The following is a 10,756-nucleotide window of genomic DNA, read 5'->3' as shown; positions in this document are numbered from 1 at the left end:
AGATCTGGAGGCACATCTGCAGATAGCAAATCTGAGGGAAAACAATGGCAGAATGGGTGAATAAAATATTTCAGGCAGCACTTTGATTTCTGGATTCTGTAGTAGGAGCCAAACAGCTTGCCAGGACACAGTCTTACTGGTGATGCAGACGCAGGAGTCTTGCTATCTGATTGATTATTTTGTGGCACCAGTCAGATTACAACAAGGTGATGGGTTGTCATATGTTTTGACAGCTAAAGGGCATTCAAGAATAACACACAGTTGTAGAAAATAATACATTACAGATTAAGGTGATCAGAAGTATGCTAGAAACTGCCACAGGACAATCTTTGTGATCATGATGTGACTGAGTCCCTCTCCTCATCTAATCTACTCAGAAAATACCTCAATTTTATTTCTTTTTTTTTTTTTTTTTTTTTTTGGCCAAAATTGATTGCTAGACTGTAAATGTCCAGACACCTTATTAAATTTTAAGAAGACTTTGACTGTGGCAATTTTGCACCCCCAGTTAAGTCACAATCAGCTCATTAGTAGTTCAAACTGTCTTTAAGATCAGGGTAATTATTCTTGATGTTTAACAAACAGCAATATTACACAACCAATCTATACACTACAAATAATTTGCTTGCCATCTTTCTTTTTCAGTTTTCAAGCAATGTGAGAATTCAACCCATTTCAACACTGAAGTGATAGCTACAGAGATGGCTCAGTGAAAAAGAATATCTCAGAGGGAAGGGAGTACAGATAATTTCATTGCCATATGCAAAAAGAAAATCCCAGTATGTACATAAACTTTCTTTCACCTTCTCTGAATCTCAGTAAATCTCTAAATCCACTCTTACCTAGAGCAGAGACAGTCAGTGCTTTGTATCTGCTTATTCCCTCCCTTCCTGCTAGACAGGAAACAAGGAAAAAAACGTTACAGTCAGGAGGTGATGAGAGTCACTACTGCACATGACTAGCAAATGCATGGGGAAAAACATAGAATAAAAGTCACAGTAAAAAAAATCTCATTTGGACATAATAATTTAGCACATATCTGTGATCGCAGCAAGTATTGAAGGCTGCCTCCTGAGGTGTGTTTGGGTATGTCTTCACTGGGCAAAAAAAGTTCCTACTCACTTGTAACAGGAACTGTCAGGATGGAGTCTGCCTATTCAGGCTGGTAGGGGTGTTCTGGGGGATCAGTTGTAGTCTCAGTGACTCTAAAGTAATTGTAGCATTAAAAATAATGTAAGTAGTGACTTTCAGAATGTTGAGGTTTTTTTGTCTAAATAAGTAGCTAAAGTCTTGTTACCTCATGATGTATAATGCTGCTCTTTACCTGAATGAGCATAGTCAGAAAAATACTGTCAGATTAATTATGTATAAGGGCAACCATTTTCTTCTTTAAGTAAATATTTGGGATGAGAACAAAGAATATTGATGACCTTATGAAGAAGTAAGATGGAAGTGACCAGAGCTTTTACTTCTGGTGTGGTTTTGGTAGTTTTTGCATCTGTTGATCGCAAAAACAAGCAATCACTCAATCAGAGGCCAGAGTTTGAGTGAGTGGGAGATTATATTCTTATGCTCTGTGACTAACAGATAGAAATAAAAAGCCTAGTGAACGTGTGTTTCATGTAAATACAATTCTATTGTAGGATGGTCTGAGGTCACAGCAAGCAGACTGTTTCCTGGAATTTCTGCAGGCAAGTTGCACATCCTGTGAACAGGAGCTCTCTAGATTTGTGGCATGTCCTGCCAGGTACCGTGTGTGACACAGCACCTAATAAATAAGATCATTGTGCAGAGGCAGAGACAGCTAGTCTCAAATCACCCAGAAAGTTGAAGGAGATATGGAAACTACTGCTGAGAAAATCAAATAACAGGTATTTTGTCTCTGTCTCAATTCTTTTTATGTTTTGGTTTGGGTGATCGGGAAAAAAGCATTGGAGACCGTATCTTCATTTACAAGGTCATTGGAAACAGACAGTCTTCCTACTTTCAAACACAGCCTTGGGCATTTGGCATTATGACTTACTACAAACAGCTGTATTTCTCAGGAAACAAGAAAGTGAGGGCAGAATTTCATCCATTGCTTACATCTCCAGGAACAGTACATACAGTTCGGTTTTGTTCCTGCTTGCTTTGCAGATTGTGGTACTTGGAAGGTTGCGTGCAATGTGCTAAGCTTCTCTGAGCACTGGAGCTGAACAAGCTTTCATGATCTTCCTTGGATCTGGACCTTTTTTATTCCTTTATCTGCCTTCATGATGAAATTGGGAGAGTTTGGGTTAGGGATGGGACAAAAAAGTCCTGCATTCAGTGAAGTTTCTCAGCTTTCTCTGATATACCTGTATAGGACAGGTCATATTATTTTTAATTTATTATTTATCTACTATTTAATGAATTTTAGCAGTTCTTGTTAAACTGTTCATGGTAGTTATTAGGAAACATGGAAAAGGGCTCAACTAAAAGTTAGACATGTAAATTGGAGACAGTCACCTCCTAATCCCATCCGAATCAATAGAGTTATGGGAACTTGCCAGAAGGTTGTTAATTTCCTGCTAAAATAAACATCTAAGATCAGACAACTTTTTAACTTGTTTCTCTTCACTGACAATAAAAAGGGAGCCTTGCAAAACTATTTTAACCATTTAACTGCTAGATTTCTAAAATAAGTTAAACTGTATCCTGCTCTACATGTCTTGCCATTAAAAAAGAAGAGGGGGGCGGAAAAGGCGTATCAACTTCCAGGGGAAAAAAAATAAAATATCTTTTGCCTCTTATTCAGTAGGGAATGACCCACACAAAGTGGTCTTGATGCTTTTCTATGTGCCTTATTACATGTCCTTGTAACACAGGAATCTCGTCAACTTTTAGGCCTTACTGGAGTGATATACCTAGAAAAGAATCATAAAGGTAAAAACAGCGTTAAAGAGTTGGAATGCACATCCAGTAGCAATCGGTAAACCTTTCCTAATGATTGCTATCTGCCATCATCTCTACACTGCAGTTAGTTCAGACAATATCTTCAGAACCAATCTTGAAGGACTAAAGAAAGACTCAGAGAAGCACTTGCCTCCGAAGACGTATTCCCAGTGGGATTAGCTGTGCTAACACCAGCAGTGCTCCCCTTCATCTGGAAACAGTGTGATTTTTTTGATACTGAAAGTTTGAATATCACTCCAGAACTGGTACCTTCTACACAATCTTGATGTTTCTGTAATCTGAAAAAGAAAGACAAGCTCAAGAAACAGGTATAAGACCAAAAAAATTAGGTTGCTAATGCTTCCTGAATTGTAAAGGCTGGAGGTAGGTGTGACGCCTATCCAGAGTTACTGGAGAGAGACTGCAGCAAACCATGGGCTATGGTAGTGGGTGGTGTTCGTTACAGCAGGGCCCTTGCCTTCTCCTGGGAGTTTGAAGGTGGAAAGAATGCATGGTGTACTTCTTAAATTCCCTTAAACTCCCCCTTTTAGATCTAACAGATGGCCTGAAAACTCACACTGAAATAAGGGGGCTAGTGAAAATTTAAAATAAATATGAAGGGAATAAAAAGCTAAAATGCCTAGCATTAATCCTTACAAAATCTTGGTACAGCACTGAGTCTTGAAAGTATGTTTCTGTCCCATAATAACCCTGCCTTTGAATAGCCTGGTCCCACCAAAAGCAGCGCGCAGCACACAGCGTTGACCTGTTTGCATTGGAACAATTTCCTGAGCAGTATCAGCAACCATCTCTCTGTTTAAATGCCTGGACTGAAGTCAGGAAAGAGAAATTTATCCTCCACTTGCCATTTAAATAATCTCACCATGATGTTTTCTAAAAAGGGGCAAAATTTCAGAGAAAATTGAAAAGATGGCTTATGTTTGCACTGAGAACATACTCATTTCAGTTGGGCTGTGTCCAGCTTTCTGAGAGATCTACAGTAAATTCTAGAAAAACAGAGCAAAAAAGGCCAGTTTAAGTGAGCATATTCTTCATTAAACTGTTTGGAACTTGTGAACAAAAGATCTGTATCTATGAAGGGCTATTTCTTCTATAGCATTTTACATTGCATACGTCTTTGTGCTGCTGAAAAAAGGTGGTATTTTTCCTTCATAAAAGTATAAGAGACTGAACTGAGATTTTGTAAAAATGTTCACAATTGCTTAGCTATAAGAAAACACAGAATAACTGTATTACAGTTCATGCTTTTTAACGAGGAAAATACAAATATTTATATGAATTCCTTTATTCAGTGGAATTTATATTAAAAAATGGAAAAATGATCTCTGGGGGAGAATTTCACACGGAGACCACGAAAGATCTGACAAAACAGAGAAAAGTGTAAAGCCTCTAACATCATGAATTACTATTGTACATACCACATAAGATGATTTTTTTTTTTCTTGCCCAGATTTCACCATTCTCTATTTCTTCTCTGGAAATTATACTTTTATTTTGTCCTATCATCACATTCTAGAATATGGTGTAAAGCTCTAGTGTATGCAAACCAAAGTTTATTTGTACAAACTACCATCTTGACCCTTCCCTCAACCAAAATGTAATAGTAGGGGGTGAGTTTTGAGTTATGTGTAGTAGAGAATAATGGGAATATCTTCGATTACCTGCTTGACGGCTAGTATATACAGCACTGTGTGTGACTTCTTTCAAAGCCAAGGCACTCAATAAGTCCTTAGGTCCAGCCTGAGAAAATCTGCACTCATTATGGTGTCTGTAATGTCACTGCTTCTCTCTCATCTCCTTCTAACTGAAAACATGGCAGGCATGCATTACATCACGGCATCACACAGTTTCTCCAGTGTCTGCATTCAGAATGGTGATGTAGGACATTCAAGAAAACATCCCAGGCATCAGTCCCTGCTGCTTCGGGAGGATTGCACTGACAGGAGGGTCTTTGATGGGTTTGGCTTTGGAAGATTTCAAGCCTCTATTTAGGTCTTTATTAACCTAGATTGTTGCAAAGCCCAAACATCTACTACTCCCATCTTTTAATTGTGTGGTTTCAGGTCTGAATATTGATTAGCTGCCTAAATAAATAATACCTGTTGTAAACAGACTCTCCACTGTAATACTTACCCTTTATCTGTATTGCCACCTAATGCAGAAATGGACAGATAGCAAACCTTTAAAGTTTTTCCAGGATTTCTCCATAACAGATTAGAAACATCATCTTTCTCAGGGAAAAATAAGAGTCCTAAACAGAAGGGTTTATATTTTCTATAAGATGTAAACTGTAATTCACAAAGACAGCAAAACCAGATTAGACAAAACTATGTAAGGATATTGAATATTGCAAAAAAGAAGGGAGGAGAAGATAAAGCTCTGGAACATAAATATCTGGTGGTAAAAGTTTGAATTTCAAAATTTATATTAACATACCAAAGAGACATTTTCTCTTTCATATGATTCACAAAACTTACTCAAGCTCTTAAAAAATAATGAAGAATTCAGAAACACCTTTTTACCTTTTAATTGACATACATGTTTTAATTGCTGAATAAAGATACAGTCTAAGGTCAGTAGAAGAAAACGTACTTTGTTAAATATACAAATAGCAAATGATCCCTTTCTGTGTTGCAGAGAGTACAGTCTACAGAGTATGAGCATCTTTTTCCACAAGCCCTTCCTTTCAAGAATCACTTTCCCCACAGTGAAAGTGCAAGGCATAGGTGGGAGGGAGGCCTCGCAGCCCTTGTGTTAATGGTGAGGGGTGTTAATGCTGATAACGCTACTTTACCATGTCTATCAGTTTTATCTAAAATGTATCACAAACTAAAACTAAGTATCTAAATATGTCTTTAGGTCAGAAACTATCAAGAGAACTTCTTCACCACTCATGTGAGTGCCGAAAGCAACTGGAACCTCCTTCACAAGCTGTAACTATGCCAGTTTTCCACAGTTAGAACTTGATGTTAACATTAATGAACCAGGACTGGGCTTCAAAGCAATGCTCATGTTTTTGTAACCCAGATGCAGTTAAAAAAAATAAAAAGAGAGAAAAGGGAAAATGTTATGACACTAGATGTATTATCAAACAAATTTAGATAATAAATAATTCTGAACAAATAGAAGATCAAATATTGCTTTTAACAATGTATATTTGTGCTGATTTACTATTTGTAATTGGACTCATTAAGTGCATAACTATCCTAAACAGAGCTTTTCAGGGAAAAAAAAATAAAATTCTATAATGTGCCATTCATGGAACACACAGCTGTTGAATAAACTGAACTATCAGATACCTACTAAAACATATTACGTGGCTATAATGTAATATTTTGTCTTGACTATCAAATCCCAGTTTGTCTCTTAGCAACATGATACAGACTTTTTTTGTTTAAAACAAAGCACAGAAATTGGTCATGTGCTTTGTCTTGCACCAATTGTGAGCTTTAACTCCTTTGTTAAATATTCCATTTATTTTGGTCATAATCCCAAAAGAAACAATTTGTTCAAACTGTTCAGCCAAACACAATGTCATTTGGCAAAACACCATGGTCCTCCATAAAGCCAATTCTCCAGAGATAATACTTTGCACATTATCAGTAGTCCCACATCTAGAACAACAGGCTGATTTTGAAATAGGGACAAATAGAGGCCCCACCACATCTGATGCTGAACTTCACTTTCTGTAACCAGCAATGTCTGAAAATACACAGAATCAGGTGAACCTCCCTGGGCTCAAATAAAGACTCAAAACAAAGAAAAAAGGTTTGACAAAAAGCAGTATTTCTCCCCCATATTAATTTTAAGGCTGATCCCCAATCTGTATTTAGACTGCATCGTAATTGTTTAAGTGTTGTGGTCTTATAAAGCGTGGTAAACCCAAGATGAACATCCTATTCTAACCATATATTGAGTCTATTCTCATCTGCTGACTTCTGTTGCACTGTATGTTGTCCACAGAAGACACAAGTATCCCAAGATGCTTCTCAAAACCACAATTGGTCTGTACAGCCGTCATTTGATAGGTATACAATTGTCTAATTAAAAAAAATAAAAAAGATGAGACATTTTAACAGTTTTAAAGCAGAGCACAACTGTTACACTGCTGGTTCAAAACAATTTTCCCTGTGTTCATAGTCTTGTTAAGGTATTGAAAAAGCTAAGAATGAAGCGTGCAGGAAAAAAATGCTTTCAGTTATTTCAATTAGCAGCACAGCTTATTCTGGATTCTAGATGTTTCAGATTATTCTGTGGTTATTTACTACAATAAATGGTTCTTACAGAACTCCTCACAGACGTGCAGTCCCTCACAACAAGTGTGGCCTCATGCTGAAAGCCTGATGCCTCCAGGAAGGAGTGTTTTTTCTCTCCTGCACTGAATCCTAAAGCTGTAAAAAAACCCAAACTCCACCACCACAGTTGTCCTTGAGCACGTCTTCTGAAGCCCAGTATTGTTAACATGGCTACCCAGAGGGGGAATTATTCACAGGGGTGGCTTCTCCTGCTGGTGCTGCCCAGGAGGAGAGGAAGGCTAGTTACTATCTGCTCTGCCGGCCATTCCCGGAGGCTCTTGGCTTGGCCATGGTCCTGGTCCTGGTTCTTGTCCTGGCCCTAGCTCTGCTGCGTTCCCCTGCCCAGTAACTGCACATCAGGCAAACTTTTTGGGGCTGGAGGAAGCCAGCTGCAGCTGGCCGTACAAAACACAAACTCTGTTGATCCAAAATACATGCTTCAGCTAATTGCCTTTCCTGAGCGGGCTTTGGGGATGAAAGCTGCCGGTGCAGTAACATCTGCCAGCAGCCAGGCATGGACAGGAACAGCCTCTAGGAAAGGAGGGAAAAGGAAGTGCCCAGCAGCTCCCGCCACCCCTGCCACATCCTCCCCCTCCCTCTCCTGTTTCCTCACATAAAATACTTGACAGAATATATTACCAATTTTTTAAAGTATGTCAAAAGGCTCTCCCCCTTCCTCACTGAAGATACAGCCCTACAGTTTTGCAATATATTTCAGTATCTTTTAAATAAATGCTTATTTAGTGTTACTAAGTGGCTCACTATATTGCCTTCCCCTGACGGATCTTTATACAGCAACGGACAAGAAGCTCAACACGGCCCGGCAATGTGTGCTTGTAGCCCAGAAAGCCAGCTGTATCCTGGGCTGCATCAAAGTAAGGGTGACCAGCAGGCTGGGGGAGGTGATTCTCCCCCTCTGCTTGGCTCTTGTGAGACCCCACCTGGAGCACTGTGTTCAGCTCTGCAGCCCCCGATATAAAAAGGACCTGTTGGAGAGAGCCCAGAGGAGGGTCACGAAGGTGATCAGAGGGCTGGAACACCTCTCTTGTGAAGACAGGCTGAGAGAGTTGGGGTTGTTCAGCCTGGAGAAGACTCTGGGGAGACCTTACAGCAGCTTTCCAGTACCTAAAGAGGGCCTACCAGAAATCTGGAGAGGGACTTTTTACAGGGGCATGTAGCCATAGAACAAGGGGTAATGGCTTGAAACAGAAAGAGAGTAGATTTAGACTAGATATTAGGAAGAAATTCTTTACTGTGAGGGTGGTGAGGCACTGGAACAGGTTGCCCAGAGAAGTTGTGGATGCTCCACAAGTGTTGAAGGCCAGGCTGGATGGGGCTTCGAGCAACCTGGTCTAGTGGAAGATGTCCCTGCCCATGGCGGGGGGGTTGGAACTAGATGATCTTTAAGGTCCCTTCCAACCCAAACATTCTGTGATATGATTCTATGATTCTGTTTAATGAAATCCATTCAGTCCTTTTGGAAGAATTTTATAAAATTCATTAGAAGACAGTAAAAGAGGCATGTGCTTGGGCATATGGTTTTTTGCTGCTTGCTGTTTACAAGTATAAATGTTTCTTGAACTGGTGTCTCTTTCAAGCCTTTTCCCTTTACTGGGATATCTTGAGTGTTTCACAATCTCCATACTCTCTCAATTTCTCATAATAAAATTTGTTACTATGACACAAAAAAAAATCCACTAAAAAGTAGAAGCTGTTCTAGTTATTCAATTGTTCCATTACCCAGTCATCAAGATTTAAGTTTCAATATATTTTTGGAAGTACTGAACGAAGATAACTTGGGTACATTTTTAGACAAGCCTATTTACTTTTGCGTTTTTTAAACAGTCTATTTGACATTACAAGTAACCTTTGACAGACCGTAGCCAGAATCGTAAGGTAAGCAGCAAAAAATTGATCCCTATCTATAAATATGGAAACAATTGGTTCTTGTACTGGAATGTCTGTTTACATGATTTCAGATAGGGAGGAACAGACCAAGAAATACAACTCAGCTAAACTGAGCTGTTGAAGGTCCAGATGAGTCTGTTCAAATCAATGTAATTATCAATTTAGATATGATTCTACTATCAAAGTCTGGCCATTACTTAAAACAGAAAAAATGAAGAAGAGTTTCAGGAATTTGGAAGTCAAATGATGGACTACAGACATGAACAGGTTGGAACTGGTGTGTAAAGTTAAGGAATTAAAACTTAAATAATTGATACTACCTACATATACAAGAGAAGTATCTAGCTGTAAACCAGTCATTTTACTATTTTTAAAAACATTTGAAATTAAAGCGTTATTTAAGCAAGGGAGATTAAAAATACAAGTATCAGCCAGAATCTGAAACACAGTATTTTGTTGGAACTAAACCAGGAAACTAAGGGGAATATGAAAGCAATCCTTCTTCAGTAAAAGCAATTTTTTAAGATAGATTTTTATATTTTTTTAAAAACCTAACAGTATAGTTGAAGTCTAAGAGTATCTGGTTCATTTTTCATCCCATCTTAATCTCATTTTTGAAGCAATTATACTCATTATTCCTGTATACATTCCTGTCTGTGCGTATGCATCTTTCTATGTCTCAAACATCTGACAAAGGGCAGCAGAGGTCTTCAAGAGATTTGCTGCTAGAGCTGGTTCGTACAATACCTGGCCCAAGAGCTGCATGCAGTCTGTGAAGCCTGTGGTCAACCCTGCAGTAAGAGGCACAGCATCACCCCAGGCTCACGGAGCAGCCAGCCTGGGCAGTCAGCATGAGTGGTATAGCAGAAGATCCAACCACGAGGAGAAATGAGTGTGAAGGTCAGGAAAGGAGTTAAGTACTCCAGTGGGAAAGGCAGAGGGGACACAAGGGAGATATGAGATTGTAAGGATGAATAACAAGATGCCAAGTCAGAGGAAAACAGACCATGCTCTGTTACTCACAGAACTGCTTCTTTAAACAAGAACCCAAGTTTCTATGTCTGCCTACTTATAACATTTTCAAAAACATTGAAAATGAAAAAAAAAAAAAAAAAGAGAGAGAAAAAAAATATTGCTCAAAAATCCCAGCATGGAATGGGTTAGGGTAATGTTCAGATTCTGCACCATGTACTTACACAGAGAGATGCAAATGAGAGAGTCAGGAGACCTCTAGGGAATCTCCCTTGCTATTTAGTAAATACTTTTAATACCCTAAAAAGCCATGGTAACCTTTTAATCACCTTACTGAGCCACAAACCTTGTGACTGGTTTGTAACACTATAACTTCTAAATTGTTACCCAATCTTACTGATTTTAAAAACTGCAAAATGCTGCAGTTTTAGAGGTAGATGTGCATTATTTGTTGTTCTGAAGATTAAATGAGGTCTTGTGGTTAATACACAAACCAAGCATCCTAAAGTATAAACAGGAATTTGGGAAAGGAGAGACTGCTCACCTCTTTTATGAATTTACTCTGTAATTTTTAGCAAATCACTTAATCTTTCTGTGCCTCCATTCCCATATATAAAACCAGGTAATACTTGCTGTAAAGATAAAAG

Source organism: Falco rusticolus, chromosome 1, assembly GCF_015220075.1.
Source record: "Falco rusticolus isolate bFalRus1 chromosome 1, bFalRus1.pri, whole genome shotgun sequence".
In the NCBI taxonomy this organism is placed as follows: domain Eukaryota; kingdom Metazoa; phylum Chordata; class Aves; order Falconiformes; family Falconidae; genus Falco; species Falco rusticolus.
This window is presented reverse-complemented; position numbering follows the sequence as displayed.